We start from the raw sequence: 17,612 nt of genomic DNA on the forward strand, positions 1-17,612 counted from the left end.
ATAAGATATTACTAAAGAACAAAAAGCACGTCCAGAACATCACTGAGCAAACTGGAGTCATACTCATGATAAATAACTTTGCTGCTGTTTTATTAGGATTAATAAGGGATTACATAACTGATAATTAAGCCAAAACAATCTTGCTGAGAGGACAGAAAAATCACGTTGGACAAGAGACACAGTTATTTGTTTCCCTCTCTTTGTAATTGTGAGATGCTAATTATGAAATAAAGACATTAGGCTCTGGGAAATAAAGGAAATCATACTCAGTGTGATGCACTTGTGCTTGGAAGACAGACAACTGCAGTCTGAAGAGACCATGTTTCCAACAGTGCTGAACTGCACTCATCTTTCCTTCACTGGAAATCTCCTACCAGCACAGATTCCTCTCCAACACTGCTCCTGCCTCACATGGTTAAGCAACAGCCTTTGCCTTCACCCCTCCAGCATGACCCACTCTGAACGACAGCCCCAAGAGTGGGCTCTCGAGGGTTGCTGCGTCTTCACCTGCATCCACAGCCAAACTGCAGCGTCCAGAAACGCTACAGGAGGCTTAAGCCTCCTCACCAAATATCTGTGCCAGAGAGAGCTGGACTGCAGCTCTGTGTTGTGAGGAACAGCACGACGAGAGACTAATGACACAGACAAAATGTTCGTTGTGACAAGAACTTTCTGCCATTGGCACACAAATATTTCCACTCGCTTTCTACCTTCCCCTTCTGCTCCATGACCTGATTGCCCTACAATCCTCGTTTTGATGCTTATTTTCTGTGCAGGCTGACTTATATGCAAGTCATGACCTCCACCCTGTGGACAGACACGTAAAGACCAATGGATGAGAGGAACCTCTCTGCAGCCGGTGGGATCTGCCCAAAGCAGCCGGCGGGGAGGGAGGTGGGGGGCTGCCTCGTCCCTGGCCCACCCTGTTCATTGAAGAAGAGAAGCAGCTGCAGGCTGGGCAGAGACGGAGAGGTGGGGAGCCTCTGACACAGGGTGAACAGCATGGGACTCCACACATCCCTCACAGCATAAAGCAAGTGCCTTGGCAAGAGAAATGCAGTTAAGGCTCACACCTCCGGCGTGGCATTATGCCTTTGGGCTGCTTCCCACAGGCCCCTCTCAGGATGCTGCTGCTGGCACCACCGCCAGAGCCTGAGCACCTCACGTTCGTTTGTTTAGTTGACTGGATTTTTGTCTCTGAGCTCAGTTCTGCGTGGGTAAAAACCCACTAGCGAAGGCTTTACAAAGGCACCCAAATAGGCATGGCGGGAACTACACGGTGAACTATAAATACCAAAAGACGCAGAACATCGATCCAGAGAGGCAGTGAGCCTCTGAGTGTGACTGTCCCTTGACAGCTCTTCCTCTCCAGGAGGGGCACTCTTTTTACCTCCTGGAGTAAATGTAATTTTTGGTTCATTTTTCTATTTACGAATCTCAGTATGTAGCAATCAATACTAACATTTCCAAAGAAGCACTAAAATGGAAAACCTGAAAGCAGTATAAAGATATTAATTTAACAAGTATTTTCCTTTAAAGATCATCTATCAAAAATGAGCTATAAGCTTTTAGTCCCAGAAATAATTTCAGTTCTTGAAATGCCTTGTATGTCCATGTATTGGGCCGCACTATGCCTGGTTTTGGACTTTGACCATCACTGTATTACACCTGGGATTAATTTGGGATGCTGTATTATAGACTAGGACTTGTTTGACAGTAAGTACATTTTTCTTCAAATGGGCTCCTGGGATGCTTGAAATATTCATAAATCCAAGTAAATTTGGTGAATTGTTTCAGCCAAGAAATGCAGGAGGGCAAAATTGTAAAAGGCTGAAACAGTTGAAACTAAATTAAATCTTTTCTTTTGGAATTTTCATGATAAAACTTATAATTTCAAAATCTCAATTACCTTTTAGCTAAAAAAAAAATCAGTTTGGAGTAAAAAGAATGGAAAAAATTATTTGAAAAATATTTCAGAATTTTAAAGGTTTCATCATCTTAAAATGGAATGCAATATTTCACTAGTGGTCAAATAAAACCCATCAAAAATTTCATTAGATTTTGTCCTTCTGAAAGACCTAAACCCAATCTGTTCCAACACAACTTCAGGTTAAGTTTTTGTTCTAATTTTTCTTGCTGGCTGTCAAATAAGAAATGCGTTGCTCATTAATCTCTGCTAAAACACGAATTCTTTCAAAAACCCTTTTCATACAACAGCCCTGCAAACACTAGCTGGAAGTAAATGATTATTTTAGTGGGATCTGCCTCTTCTTTTCCCTAAATTTCTTCAAGGAAAAATGTGGCTCAATCATGGACAAAAAGGCACATCAGTAGGATTTGTTCTTTTTATAGTAATATTACTGATGATCTTGTGCTGTGTAAACACAGAGTATCTATGGATAAATCAATTCCTTCATGGGGTCAGTGAGAGCTCTCACACTAAAACTCTGCCCTCTCACCTAAGGGCACCAAAAGAAGCCTGTTGTCTGCATGCTGGGTTCATACACACTACTTGGGCATCAGAAGAGCCGTGAGCTGTTCTCTCTGAAAGCAAAGACAACACTTAGCACAGCAATGTCTGTCCTGGGGGCGGGTGTCTCCATACATCCCCTCTGCATCCTGGGCCTGGCCAGGGCTTGCGGTGGCTCTTTTGCGGGAAGGGACATGAGCGAAGGCTGCTGCAGAGCCAGGTGACATCTCCACGCACCCACACCTGGTAGCTGCAAAGTGCACCTGTGCTCCCCCACCCAGAGGCAGCATTAGTGCCTCACCATATATTTTCATAGACTGATGAGACACTAGCAAAAGCAGTATTTATCCCTTCTCTTCTGCTTCAGATACGCTACAGGGCAAGAGACTAAAAAACATGGATTCCCTACTTTGTTTGTAAAATGCTTTTTTTCCTTCCATTATAGAAAAGGAGACTGGACTCTGGGATGCCACTACAGCATTTAAAAACTGAAATATTGCAGATTTTTTTTTTTCCCCAAAAAGGTAATGTTAATAAATGCCTGGCAGATCTCTGCATAGCAGCTGAGGCTTTCTCTGACATGCTACATGAGATGCTGCCTACCTGACAAACTGAACCAGAGATGAACAGGCCACCAGGTATCTGAATTACTACTGACATGCTTGATTGAGGCAGCATTTTTAATCCAAAATATTTTATTTTGCAGCTGAAATATGTCAGTTTGAAGTGTTGGCAGAATGGTAGGACACCTATTGCTCTGCCTGGTGTCTTTCTCCAGTCCCTGCACTGTCCCAGGAGAATCGCACTCCCCCTGTTTCCTGTTGGGGTATCCCAGAACTGGGCCAGCAGCCCCCAGTTCCATGTCCGTGACCTGTACAGGCAGAACTGTCCCTGAACTGTCCTCTCTTTGTAACAGAGAGTACAGCCTTACAAACAGCAGACTTTTCATTTCCAATCCCTTAAAATGTTAACCAAAGGCAAAGTCCTTATAACTTCAGTGATTCCTGCAGATGCTAGAGAAAAGACTGTGCATATAGACTTGCCAGTTCATTTTTGCTGTCTGCTTGAGATAGCGAAGTGTGTCACATGCACCTACAGGAGGTGGCCATCCATGTTTTATGTGCCAGCTGAGGGGTGTCAACTGCCCTGGGATTAGAGACTTTGGGTGAGCAGGGCCAAACTGCAAGAACACAGGACTGCCATACTGAGTCAGACTGCTGTCGTTGACAGTGAAAGGATACAAGAAAGTGTGAATAGGGAAGAAAATACGAACAGAGTGATCTTTCCTGGGAATATCCTCCCAGCTCTCAGAAATCAGCATTTTAGAGGCTTTGAGGACATCATGTTTAATAATTTGATCATCGGTCTTGTCAAATCATTTATACTGTTGGTCTCCATTAAACCTGAGACAGTAAGTTCCACAATGTAATTGTGCTTTGTGGAAAAGAAGTCTTTGTCTAAGCTGCTGCTTGACAATTGATTTCAGGCTTCCCACTTTTTGCAGTTAGCTGTAGCAATCACCATTCTCTATGTGCATTCTCCCTTCACCTTCAGCCTTCTGATTTTATAGACTTCTATTATTTTCTTCTTTCTCATTTCTTCCCCAGTCTGAAGAGGTCTACAACATATAGCCTCTAGTTTTCAATCTGCTACGACATACTTCTAACTAGCCCTATTGCCTTTCTTGTTTCTTTTCTACATTAATACAGTCTTTCAAAGATAAAGGAGCAGGACCAGAACTATATAAAATATTTGCAACGCAAAAGTACTTTGAATTTATGCAGGGAATACTGATGTGTTGTGCTTTGCTCTGTTTTTCATAGGAATTCCTCTTTGCCTTTGAGTTTAACCCCAGCCAGCAACTAAGCACCACGCAGCCGCTCGATCACTCCCCCCCACCCAGTGGGATGGGGGAGAGAATCAGGATAAACCCCAAACCTCATGGGTTCCAAGAGGATACAGGTTACTTATACAAAAGAACAATTAAAAAGTGTATACACATCAGTAGTATAATATAATCATGCTTCATGATTTCCTGAAGCAAGTACTGGGTATAACCAAAGAAAAGCAAGCAGCTGTAATTCTTATCAATAGTCAGTTTGATAAGAAGGACTGAGGTCCAACAGGAAGTTCTCCTAAAGCAGAATCCTCCGACAGAAGGTAAATATTGAATAAAATTAAGCAAATATTGATCTCAATTTAACAGTAACATGCTTATATTGAAATCTAACAAGAGGAAACAGGCATCAACTTTCTATAATTAGTCAACTCTACAAAAAATCTAGCTTCTCTATTCTCTTTCCTCATTGCTTTGATTTATCAGACTCTGAAAATCTAGAGAAACTGAATTAAACCAAGCACCAGCCTCCAAAAGCCAGACCCCCCAGGATGAGGCTGTGCAGCCATCCCACCCAGCTCTGCCCAGGTCCCCCAGCCCCATCACATCCCGTTCCCCAGACACAGCCACAGAGGCACAGGACTTGTGCCACTCACATCCTGGCATGTCATACACAGAACGCACAGCCTCAGGGAATCCAGCTGCCTGCTCCAGGCCAGTTTTAGGTCATTTCACCTTTTCTGTTCTAAACTACTCCAGTGCTACCGATTGCTGTAAGCATTTCTCCTGTATCATTACCCACAGTCACCTCCCTCTGCCTGGTGATACATGGGTTGGCATGTGTTTTCATTCTGCATGTCCTGACATTCAGAGGTTACATTAATTAAACTTTCAGTTTTCATTTCCTGGTATGCTTGATGCCATGAAAGAGTATGAGAAACAGTTCATCAATCCTAATCCCTCATGAACGAAGCCTGGAGCGCTGAATATAACGTGTGTGTAGGAAGACTAGGACAGATATAGAGATTTTACAGTTAATTTTGCATCACAAGATTGGGTCTTCCTATTGTTCTGCAAAATATCTCTTTTCTGAGAGGTTTCATTTCCTTTTTGAATGTGTGCAGTTTGCTGCTCCTGCCTTTCCCACAAAGAGGAAGTGGGCAGAAAGAACGGGTAACACTATAGCAACAATAATGAATCATTGTGATGTTAGAAATATAAATATCATCATGAAACCACTTTCCAGTTTAGGCTACGATCAGAACTCTTTGTCTGTGATGTTGTGGCTGTATTCCTAATGCATTTTCTGTTTATTTGATCAACTCTTTTCCTTGTTTTTCTCTATCATCAGCTCTACTTTGGTCATGATGCGCTGGGGAAATTAATTTCACCAGTGGAACAGTCACTGGAAAATGATTGAGGATCATGACAGGTGTGAACCAAGCTAAATAATAGGACCAAGACTTTCAACTGCAGTCAAAAGATCAAGAAAATAGTAATTAAGAGAAACACAGGAAGTCTTACATACCTGCAAAGATGCTGACCCTCTTTCCCTCAGACACATTCTGTACTGAGCTATCTACGTAAGGATATTTTGTGCTTCTAAAGGAGAGGCAGAAGAAGTAACTCTAAGAGAAGCTGTACTTCAAAGACTTTATTGAGAAAATGTCCTGTACTGCGCACTGTTCCTACAGTGTGCTGACACTAATAATTTGGCAAAATTCACTTCTGCCATGATAGCCTACTCTGGTGCTCTCTGAGCAGAATAAGTACTCCTAGCAAAACTTTAGTTCTGCTGGAGTAATGGTCACTGGTAGGAACTCTTGTAGGAACAGCTAAAGTACTCTCAAATCATGTCACATCACTCCTTTTATGACATTCCTACCTCAGCAAGCTTGTAACAGTCCTGTTCTGGAAAGGAACGAGGACATTAAGTCCTTCCTGGAAGAGAAGAAAAAGACACATTTCTGTGAAGACTTTCACTGTGTGAGAGGAGACGTCCGTAGAAGCAGGCACGGTGCTGTCACAGCTACCTGACAGCAGTAAACTTGGACTTGGGTGCAATTTCTGATATTAAAAAAAAATGTCTAACGCAGTTCATTTTGCTAAGTGTATGCAGAAAATCACACACACACCTCTGTGATTTCCCATCAGTGGAAGCTCAACATTTGAACTGTGTGGCTGGCTAGTGAGACACACATTCATACATTTTGTCACAACCATTCATTTCAACAGTTTGACCTTCTCTCTGATTAGAAGGAGAGAATGAGCTAGCCATGTCCTGAAACTCTCCTTTACTGCAACAATTACTTGACAAAATAATATTTTATCAGGGACAGCCTGGTGTGTGGTAGCATTTATTTCATTGGCAATGCTATTTTCTCATGTAGATGGCTACATGGTGGAGAAGGGCTCAGCCTGCCCAGGAAGGCAGCGATGTATGGCTATAACAGTGCTCCTTTGTGCTGTATGCTCTTCTGTTTCTAGATCTGCCTGCCCAAGCAAGCTCTGTGCCTCCCACCCGGGCATTCTGAGCACTCCAGAGCTGTAAAAGCTCGAAATGTCTCCAGGGCTATTAGAGCTGAGTCATATCTGCAGATATACTACTAAGCTGAGTGACCGGCTGCTTGGTGACCTGGGACCCTGCCTTGAGTGCCATTGCTGCTGCTTCCTTCTGCACCAGTCTGCACCCACAATGTTGTGCTGAGGTGGGCCGAAAGAGATATAATCTTCTGCAGAGCTCCTGGCAGGGTTACGTCCAATCCTAAAAGGCAATATAGATGTTGAAACTAATGATATAAGATATTTTGATAAAACAATAAACATAATTACCCAAGTACAGTCTACACTTTCTCATATATATATTGAGATTTTTTCCCCTCTCTAACTGGTTTGGAGAGTTATCAAACCTGGCAGACAGCACTCTCACCACTGTTTCAATGAGGCCGAAGGACAGGAGGGAGATACTGCTTCAAGAACTGCACGAGTCCCGTGCTCAGTCTGTGCCACCATAGGGATACAAAAGACTTGTGTAAGAGATTGTGCGTAACAGTTCTTAGCCTCTGAGAAAAGCCTTCTGAAAACCCAGTCTTGAAACACAGATACAGGTTAGTGTCATGCCGAGCGTGTGAATGGGATTTTTGAGGGTAGAAATACCAAAATCTTGGGACTTTCACTGATTTGGTTTTGGAGAGCATAAGACAAGCTGTTAGTTAGTGTATGTGAGGCAATGTCTGTATGTAACGCAGCGAAGTTCAACTCACAGTGAGTCACTGTTAAAACGTGTCTGGAGAGCTGGATACCTGTTACTGTCCTTCTCTCATTTCACATACATAAACCACATGTTCTGCCTTGAACAGAAACCTAGCTTAAGAAAAGCTTCCAATGTTAAGAAATACAAAATACGTAAGTAAAAAAAATGCTAAAGGGACAACATTGGATGAAAAATATAACAAAAATTCAATTTTAATAGACATCCTTATGGGTCTGTTGATACCTCTGCTATAATGTCTCTGTAGCCCTTAAATAATACATGACTCTTTGGGAGAGAGCCTCTGTAATTTTCATTATTGTAAGTTTTTCACATAAGATAATTTATGGAAACCTTGCCATTCTGCTTTATATAATTAAGGTTATATTTTATTTAAGGTTCATTCCAGGTCTTGTGTGAGAAATGTACACAGCCTTGTTACAGCTCCTGTGCTACCACAAAGTCCATGTATAAATATTTTATGCCTACATTCTGGTTTCCCTTCATAATTCTTATGTAGTTTTTGAAGCCTGAGGTGCTACATCCAGTGCCTTTCCATCACCCCTAGATAGATTTGTAAGTCTGTACACCTTCTGTGTTACTATAAGAATAGAACAGGGCTCAGTTTTGAAAATACCTTATTATTATTTTCAAACTTTTTTGTGACTTAGTTGAACAGTCATTTAAAGGTTTGTGTAGCTTTTATTTAGTCTTAAAACACAGAAACATTTATCTAATTAAATAATCTAAATTTTATTAACATGTTTCTATTTAATATTTACTTAAATATTAATTTTAATATATCATATAAGAAGGTACTCGAGCCCTGTGTATGGGTGCAACACCACATCTGTTCCAGCCTGAGCACCCATCAAAACCAGCCATCAATAGTTTGGCAGGCTCAAAAAGGCAGAATAATATCAGTAACTCTGCTGGGGCTGCAGAAGTGTTCAAGTGCTCGATTACATCTATACTACTACTTCCCAGCCCCTGGGAAGGCCGTAAGGGTTCAGTGCTGGCAGCTGTTTGCAAACGTGCTGCAGACACCAGCTCCCACCTCTCTCCTCCACAGAAACATCCAGCCCGGGCGGTGACACCAAGCCCAGCTCCGGCAGGGCTCAGGGCCCAATCTGGGTGTAAAACTGCGCGTGCGTGGCCCCAAGACAGCCTGAAACCCTGTGCCAAAATGCGCTTAGCAGCTGATACCTTGGTACGGGTATTGTAATAATGACGAGCGTTAGTTCTGTGGACATGTAGCATCAACTACAGTTCAGCGAGTGAAGCAGTCAGCGCTCCTGTCCCGCTGTCTCAGGCCCCTGGCAGAGGCTGCAGCCCTAAGGCCGCTGTCTAGGCGTATGGGGAACCAGCTTTTTGCTATTTCTGTTTGGAGAAATGAAAGCCCTATATTCTACAATACAAAAATAAAGTTCTATTTGATGCCTCGATAAAAGAAGAATGCTAAAGTAGTAGTGGTTTCTCTTGTTCAAAGTAAATAAATTAAAAATAATTAGATTGCTGTGTGCTGGAGGGATGCCCAGCCTGAGTCTCGAGGGGAGGGTGCGCCTGCTCGTCCAGCCTGACTGCACCAAAACCAGGCGACTCATCTGACCCTGCCACTAGCCAAGGCATCACAAAAGTCCTCTCCCTAGGGAGACACCAACACGCCTTGCAGAGGCTGGCAAAACTAAGTAGGTGTGACTCGAGTTCAAACTACAGCAAAGTGTTAGACCCCTGCCCCCAGCGGGTCAGCAGATTATTTAACACTAACTGGTTTTCCTTAAAACTATAACAGCTACAATATCATAAACTCCAAGCTACACACAAATTTATCGAAGGAACAAAAAGGAAATATGGTAGAACGAACTGATCCTTTCCATAGTTAAAAATGCCATGGCTGAGGAGGCAGTTTATATAATACAGCAAAAATAGCAGTATGACCAGTTCCATTCCATTAAAAAACACCATAAAAATAAAAATAAATCAAAATTTTAATCACAACAGAAATATGTTCAATTTGAAAGCCAAAGGCATACACTTTTGTATTTAAGGTCATTGAGAAATGCAGTAACAGTCTGATTTGCGATGTATGTTCGGTTAACATTTAGCACTGAAAGAAGTCTCCATAAAGACATATTTATAGGAAAAAATGCTTTAAAATATTGGCCTTCTCTTACTGATCCCAGAAGAGTATGTTCAGAAGACAAGTATACTGTATACACTGTATATATGAAGTGTCTGTGATGTGTTGAAGAACCAAAACCAGACCTAAAAATCTTGAAGTGTGACTGAAACAGGGATTAAAAAATATTTGTCTCAGTTCCTCACAGCAGAAGGAACTTAAGAGAACATGAATGGATTCACATATATGCAAAACTGAAATATATAAATCTCTGTGTCATGTGTATATATGATGAATACATACACATGTATATAAACCTTTTTTTTTTTTTTCTGTTGAATACTCTACCTTACTAACAATCAGCCATAACTTCAAGCCATAATTCATCTTGGCAGGATAATACTTTATCTGAATCGTGCATGTAATTAACACTGTTTCAAGGGTTTTCAGTCAGTCAGTCTGTGTAAACACCATAACTTCAGCTATTAAGGAATAGGAACATAATGTTGTGTACTAATTAAGCTATAGGTTCACCTACACTAAAATTTTCCTTTTAAATAGTACAAATCTGCTTGTATTTTAAGAGTTTTCAAAGGTTGGTTTAAATTTGCTTATTGTGAATTCTGTTCTTGATATATACAGCTTTTCTCTGGAGTAAGACTTTAGCATTTCTTCTCATTTACGGGTAAAACTAGGGGAAGTAAGGCAGGTTTTTTGGTTTCCCCCAGTGGAAAAAAACAAGTGAGAAAATGTGGTGTCTGTATCGTCTTGGTAACATGAGCCTGGGGAAATGCTGTTAGTGGCATTTTAGTGAAGGGGATTTTGTAAAATTAAAGTTTTCCCTGGCTTTAAATACCAACACAATAAGAGCAATTTTATGCAACAGTGTCACTTGTGGTTCAGCTAAAGCAGAAAGACCTTGGCTGTGAGTGTTAAGCTCAAAAAAGTAAAGAAAAGAAAAAAAACCCTCCAGCATTACAGGCTGGAAGGAAGCTGGGGACAGATAAGGAAAACTCATTTTTGGTAACATGAAGAAATAGTATATGTGCATGTGTGTTTGTGTGTGATTACATTTTCCTAACCAATTTCAAGCCTTATCTTGATGGCAGAGAGGAAGGTTGGGACCCATCGCTACCAGAACCACCACGTGTCAGGGGCCTCAGCATTGCTACCTCCAAGGAACAGGAAACTTCATCCAGAAAATTAGCTTGGCCTGGTGCTTGGATACATCAAACTGAAGGACAGCTCAAAGGAGCATAGCATAAAAGACAGCACAAACACTGCTTTAGTTCCTTGGAGACTGACAGAAAACCCTCAAAAGCTAAGAATAAAGACAAAAAATTCACAGCTCCCAAGCAGGTGCTGCGGGGACTGCAAATGCAAAGCAAAGACCATGAGCTCACATCATACAGAAAAGGCTGTTGGTATGGTATGTGGCAAGATTTTTTAAATATTCTGTAAAAAAAAGGAAGCAGATGTTAATGTTGTGATTAAAATTATGAAAACTGGTAGACAGTGCTGACAGCAAATGTTATCAGAGATTGCAGTGAATATTTATCACCGGAGAACTGGTGACGTAGAACTGCCGATTCTGTGAGCACTTGTGATGAGCATATGATGAGTATGATGATCTCAAAAACCAGGAGTTATGAAGGGGGGCAAAGGCTATTTCTCACCCTTTTTGACATTTTAAAAGCAAAAACTTATGCTGTGGGGGCTCATAGCTGAACATTTGGGAATAAAAGCTGAGTCTGCAAAATAATCACAGAATTATAGAATGGTTTGGGTTGGAAGAGACCTTTAAAGATCATCTAGTCCAACACCCTGCCATGGGCAGGGACATCTTTCATTAGATCAGGTTGCTCAAAGCCCCATCCAACCTGAATAATGTCAGGCTACTCCAAAGAGTACATCACCTACAAAAGAATTATTGCCACCAGGTGCAAAAATGTCATGACAAATTTAGGACACTATACAGAAGAAAAAAAAAAATCAGAGAAATGTTAGTGACAGCAATAGAGAGCACAGTGAATTTTGGCTTGGAGAAAAGAGTAAGTCATTGCCAAACAGTGTGCGCCAGTATCTGCACAACGACAAGGCATAGAGTTTTGTTTCTAAATGTCTGGCTTTTTCAAAAGGTGAGGACTTGCTACGCCCCTGGCTCACAGATGTCCTAAATGAAATGCACCTGCCCCTTGTGTGAAGCCAGAGATGCTCTTTTAGTGACAGGTCTAGTGGCATATGTCTGTAAGACAAGCCTAAGTTAAATGATCCAGCCTACTCATAGGATTTCACAGGTCCAAACATTTATGTAAAAAACAACCTATACGTAAAATAGGACAGGGAGGTTCACACTGCACTATTCCAAATCCTCCATAGCAACTTTGTCTTGCTGTCAAAGTATTGTGCCATTGCAAATGTTAAAAAAACCCCAACGCTGCAAGGACTGATGCTCTTCTTACCTATCTCGATGATGACCAGTCTTGCTCTCTGTGCATCAGGCATACTCAAAACCTCAGCATCAGCTGCCTTACCCACACAAACAATTAAACAAGACAAGCATGCAGAGGAGGCTAGAATTGAATGAGATTGTAACAAGATGATAAAGAGTGGTCAAAAGCTGCAAAGCTACGCATTTCCTGATGTAACCAGGCAAGTGATGTACTAAGGACATCCAAAATCAGAGGATGGCTGAGGTTGGAAGGGGCCTCTGGAGACTCGCTAGTCCAGCCCCCCAGCTCAGAGCAGGGCTTCCCATCCACAGCAGGTATCCAGTCGGATGTAAATTCATCTAGAGGATGAAAGGGCTGCCAGGCTTTTCAGTCAGATACTTATAGATTCATGGAAACAAAATCATACTTTAATGATGTCTGGAAACAGAGATGTTCATACATGCAAAGATAAAACTGAAGTGAATCCTTTCAGAAGTAAAATTGTGAAACTGCTTCTGAAATTCTTTTGATTAAAGGTTAAACGCTCAATAGTAGCCTTTGAGAGACACACGGAAACTCTTTATTTACTTTTTAACTGCTTTATGAGGTTTCTCTCTGCAAGCTTAACTGAACTGATAGCTTTTGTTTGTGAGAAAACACTGCACTGTTGGAAATGTAAGCCGTTTCAGAGGGGCTTTCACCTCTGCCCGCGGGTATCTGCAGCTACCTGGCCCAGCAAAGGAGATTCCTACCAGAGCTCAGTATTTGTGAGCCTCCAGGAGAAGCAAGCTCTTCTCTGAGCGATTACTTGAAGGCAATCACCGAGTTGAAATCATAAGGCTGAAACATGTAAGAGTAAAAACTTTGGGGGGAAATGCCTGGCTGAACTTTAAAGAGATTACATGGACTGTGGAGTGCAACATACACACTTACTTTCTTAAAGTCTGAAAGACCTAACCTAGGGTTATGTCCTGGCCTCTGCACTAAGAAACAGTCACTTAAGAAAGGCCCATCATTTCAAACATTGGAGTTAAATGAAAGAAAGACATTTTAAAAAGCACAAAGAGAAATAAATTGCAAGAATCATCCTAGAGATTTCAGATTATTTTGGAAGATGGCTTTTCCCAGTCTTTCCGAAGCTGTTAAGCCTGGAAGCAGAGAGGTTCAGCTGTTGGCAGCCTGTGTACAATGCCCTCCTTTGTAAATACCTTTTTCACAGATGTGTCGTCGTCTACTTGATACTTTTAATGCTGATCAGTTAAATAACTACAGTTAATGAAAATGATTTTACAGATTCTGCTTATTAAAATGGTGAAGCCAAGAAAGCTTTTACTATGTATGTTTATCCCAGGAACTGAAGTATCACCTAATTAGTTCATAATGTATTCTGCCAGGGGAAGAAGAAATGCACAAACAACTCTAAATACAAATTACTTTTTTCATTTTAAAAACCTTGGGAAAAAGTTACCATGAAATGGCAAAGCAAAGTCCTGGCTCTTCTAGAAGTGCTGAAGATGTCACCTGTACTGGTAATAGGTTTAAATGCTTCTAACCTCATCATTCACACTGCTTGTTCCCCAGCTGAACAGCATGCTTGACTTTGGAAAAGAAGCTCAGAATTAAATATTAGGATTTCTCAGGAGTGTAAGCAACCAGTGCCATGGCTAACTGTGTAAAAACAACTCTGAAAGTTTTGAGGCCATTTATCAAGTCCTTTCTGCGCTAAAAGGACTCTGTGCAGTCTTTTGTCTCTCTGTAATGGCTTCCTGGAAGCCATGTCCAAACCAGTTTGCCATACATGAAAAGGAAATAGTGCTTTGATACAGCATATAATGCACATGCTGAAAAATAGGTGCAAAAGCCTGTGTCACAAAGGAATCTCTTTAAAAATAAAAAGCCTGTTAGTGAAGTAGTTGAAGAGGGAGTTTATCAGACTTCCATTAGAGACTCGTTTTCTTCTGAAAACAAGGCTTGTGAACTACAAAGAAAAAATATTTTTTTTTCTTTTCTTTTTTACCCAACCAGGAGGTGAAGAAATTAATGGCTTCAAAGTCACAGCAACTTTCTTAACAGGTAGAGAAATAAGTGACATTCTCCAAAGGACGGTTTTAAATGAATGGGAAAAGATTAATCTTTTATGTTATTGTGTTTTAAAAGAATTCTCAACATCTATGATGCAGAACGATATAGACAGAGAAAAATTAACCCTGTTTCAACAGAATAGGGAGACCATAACTGCCAAACTCCCACGAGTGCAAAATAAGGAGAAAAAAACCCCAAAACCGAAACACACCAGGCTGTTGTTAGGAGTACAGTATGATTTGAATATGTACTAACGTTAAAATGCTGAATGACCAAGTTAGCTGGTCCCGTACAAAAGTATTTTGTGAAATAACAAAAGGGAGCTGTAGACCAAAAATTGGCTAGTAATTATTCCAATGCACTCAGCTTCATCAAGGCTATTACAGCTCCTGAGATGCTGATATTTTAATGAAAACTATGACTGAACTGGTGATGCCATATTTTGCTGTATGCTGAGTATTGCTGCCTTCCAGGATGTCTGGGAACACCTGAAAATCTGTATCACACACACTGGCTTTGACCAAAACCCACCACTGGCCTCCCAGAAAGTGAAAATTGGCTAAAATACTTCTTGCTCAGTATATAATTTTTTTTTGTAGTTTAAAGATGTGATTTTAAAGTTTGACTTTGAATAAAATTTTGCTTTAAAGAATGTTACAATGAATGTTTTCTTAGAAGCAGTTAAAGCATAACTAACAACAAACTAAAACTAGCCACCAGCTGTATTGCAGTCCCAAGAGTGATGTTTTACTTAGAAATACGACAATGACATTCTTTACCAGATGCATGTCTGGGCTTGCTAAAACATGTTTTTAGCTAATCTTGACATGTTTATGGCTTTATGATTTATCTTTTACAAAATGCACCATGAACAGAAGCACTGGAATAACAAGCTTTAAGTATATTCAAATGTTAAATCCTTCTGGTTAAGCTAAGAAACCAAGCATCCAATGTTGTCCATGAGTAAGAGGTATTTTAAGTATCCAGTGCAAAATATAACATAAAATCCACTCTTACTTGAACATTTAATGACTACTCAGGAACAGTATATACAGTTCAGGGAAAGAGGAATGAAGATGCCCTGATGAGTGAACAGCAGACTAAACCCCATCCATCTCTGTGAATGTGCATTGACGGGTAAGTCCAAGGACATTAAGGCACCCTGCCACCCCAAAGACATTTTCTTTTGTGTAAGATCTGTTAATTGCCCATGTAATAGCAATGGTAAGGCATCATCACACAGAAGATCTGAATACATTCAGATAACCATTGGCTAGCAGTGGCAGCGGTTTCATATGCATGTTATAGCTGATTCATATTCTCTTCCTTGTATCTTCTGCCTTCGTATTGTGGTTTTGAATATCAAGATCTTTTTAACATCCACTTACAAGCCTCACAGCTGACAGCACAATATTTAAAGCTGAAGAGGTTTTAGCAGACTTTCTACTGAAGAGGTAACTTTCAAAAAACCTGACACCTAGCTTAAAGAACTACCTCAAGAATTGCACTGCCAGTAACTGGTCTAGCTACTTGAACATCTGCGTGTCATTACCATATAACCCATGCAGTATTTATCAGTGAGGAAGGCCTAGCAATACCTTCACGTCTTTCCCAAATCCTGGGGTGGGTGCAGCCTGTAGTTTACCATGTTTGGTTAGATCTTCACTAACTAAGCAGACGAGCTTATTGAAAGTCATATTAATTTCCACTTCCATGTCATTTAGTAAACTTGTCTTCAAAAAGACCTGGCTGTTGCTCAGGTAAATTGGAAACTCTATTTTTTCACTCTGGCAATGAGTTTTACTTATTTCTTAAATACTGTTTCCTATTGTTCACTTCTGCTGTTTTGTGCCACCAGGTATATTTATAAAACAAACCAACAGAAAATTGTTAGGTGAACTACTGGTGCTGAAGTTAAGCATCAGTCTTTACATGAGCAGTAGAGGTGACAGAAAATTTCAGAAAAGGAATGACAATATTCCATTTAAAACCATATAATTTATACAATTCCCAGGAATAAAAATGTCAAACAGGATTCCTGATCAGCTTCTGTAATGCTAGGAGGGAAATTATCTACTTGTACTTGATGCTGGTCTGCCAGACAACAAACTGGAGCACAAACAGTTTGGAACTGGCACGCTTTTTTAGAGTCACAGGGCAAAACCACACGGGTGCTAAAGGGTTTTGTTTTATCCAGGAAGTTCCCTCTTTTGCCCAGGCATCCTCTTAGACTTTCCTTAATGGCAGGTATGACAGCTTAAAGAATAGAGAAAAAACAGAGTGTCAGCATCTTCTCAGCCCAGATCCTTCATGTTGGTCAAAAAAGATTGCCCAAACTGATGCACTATATCCTTGGCTATTTTGGAAATGAGGTTTTCACATGCTTGTCACTCAGAAGAGCTATATAATTGAAAGGAGGCATTGAATATTCCCTCCAGACACACTGGTTCCAGGCAGCACAGGTGGAGGGTGTGCCCAGCCTTTACTTTGCAACAGGTCTCCATTTTCAGAATCTGGAGTCTTTGGGTTTTAAAATCCTACTGCACTGCAGCAACTTTGCTAAAGCAGATGCAGGTGTGTCTGTTCTGCTCTCTTCTGAATGATGATCATGTCAGGGTCATGTTTATTTATAGATGCAATGCATTTTGCCATAAGAGTTTGCATGCAGTCTGGTAATGTATTTATTATTTATTCTTTAGATGGGGAGGCAATGCAGTAGGATATAAAAAAAATCCTCTATAAGTGGTTGTTACTTGATTATGTACAGATACAACCAGTTCAAATCTGTATTAATTTTTATTGAAGACGTTGGATAATCCCAATGAATAAAATCAATGGATGATACTAAACTATTAGCTAATAATCCACTGTATAAGAAGCATCACAGGATTGAAGTCTAACCTTATGATCTCTGGACTTTCTTTCAAATATATAATAATGCAGAGTTGAAAGGCTTTGCCACAACTGTTTTATCTATTGCAACATCCAAAGTAATTAAGAAGCACTTTTAAATGGCCTTTTCTTCTCAGCTGGAATATTTTAATCCCTGTCTTTTGGGGGGCTAAGTAATTTTTCAGTCAGAAACATTTTTTTTTTTTTTAATAATCATTATACCTGTATTCAGGTCTCAGTCTCTGGCTTAAGATATCATTCATGATGAACAGTTCAGCAGTAAACATCTGTTCACAACCATTTCAAAGCCGCCTTTGATTATAGAAAGAAGCCTCAAATGATCTGCCTTTGAAAATGGATTACAGACAGGGCAAACTGTCCTCATAGACCTTTTCCATGCTCTTGGAAAATCTGTAGGGAAATGTCAGTACATATGTGACAGGCGTTTCACAAATTTTGTGTTAAAAATCTTCAAACTCCAACAAAATGCGTCTTAGTAAATGCTGCTGTGCCTCAGAAAATGCTTCCAC

At 40.5% G+C, this 17,612-nt stretch overlaps 1 protein-coding gene across 1 annotated transcript in view; it reads right to left on the minus strand.

The window, feature by feature from the left end:
- The window catches only part of KCNK13 (potassium two pore domain channel subfamily K member 13), a 67,425-nt gene that overhangs the window by 4,165 nt on the left and 45,648 nt on the right, over window positions 1–17,612 (minus strand). The window lies entirely within an intron of this gene.

This window comes from Buteo buteo, chromosome 6, assembly GCF_964188355.1.
Source record: "Buteo buteo chromosome 6, bButBut1.hap1.1, whole genome shotgun sequence".
Lineage (NCBI taxonomy): Eukaryota > Metazoa > Chordata > Aves > Accipitriformes > Accipitridae > Buteo > Buteo buteo.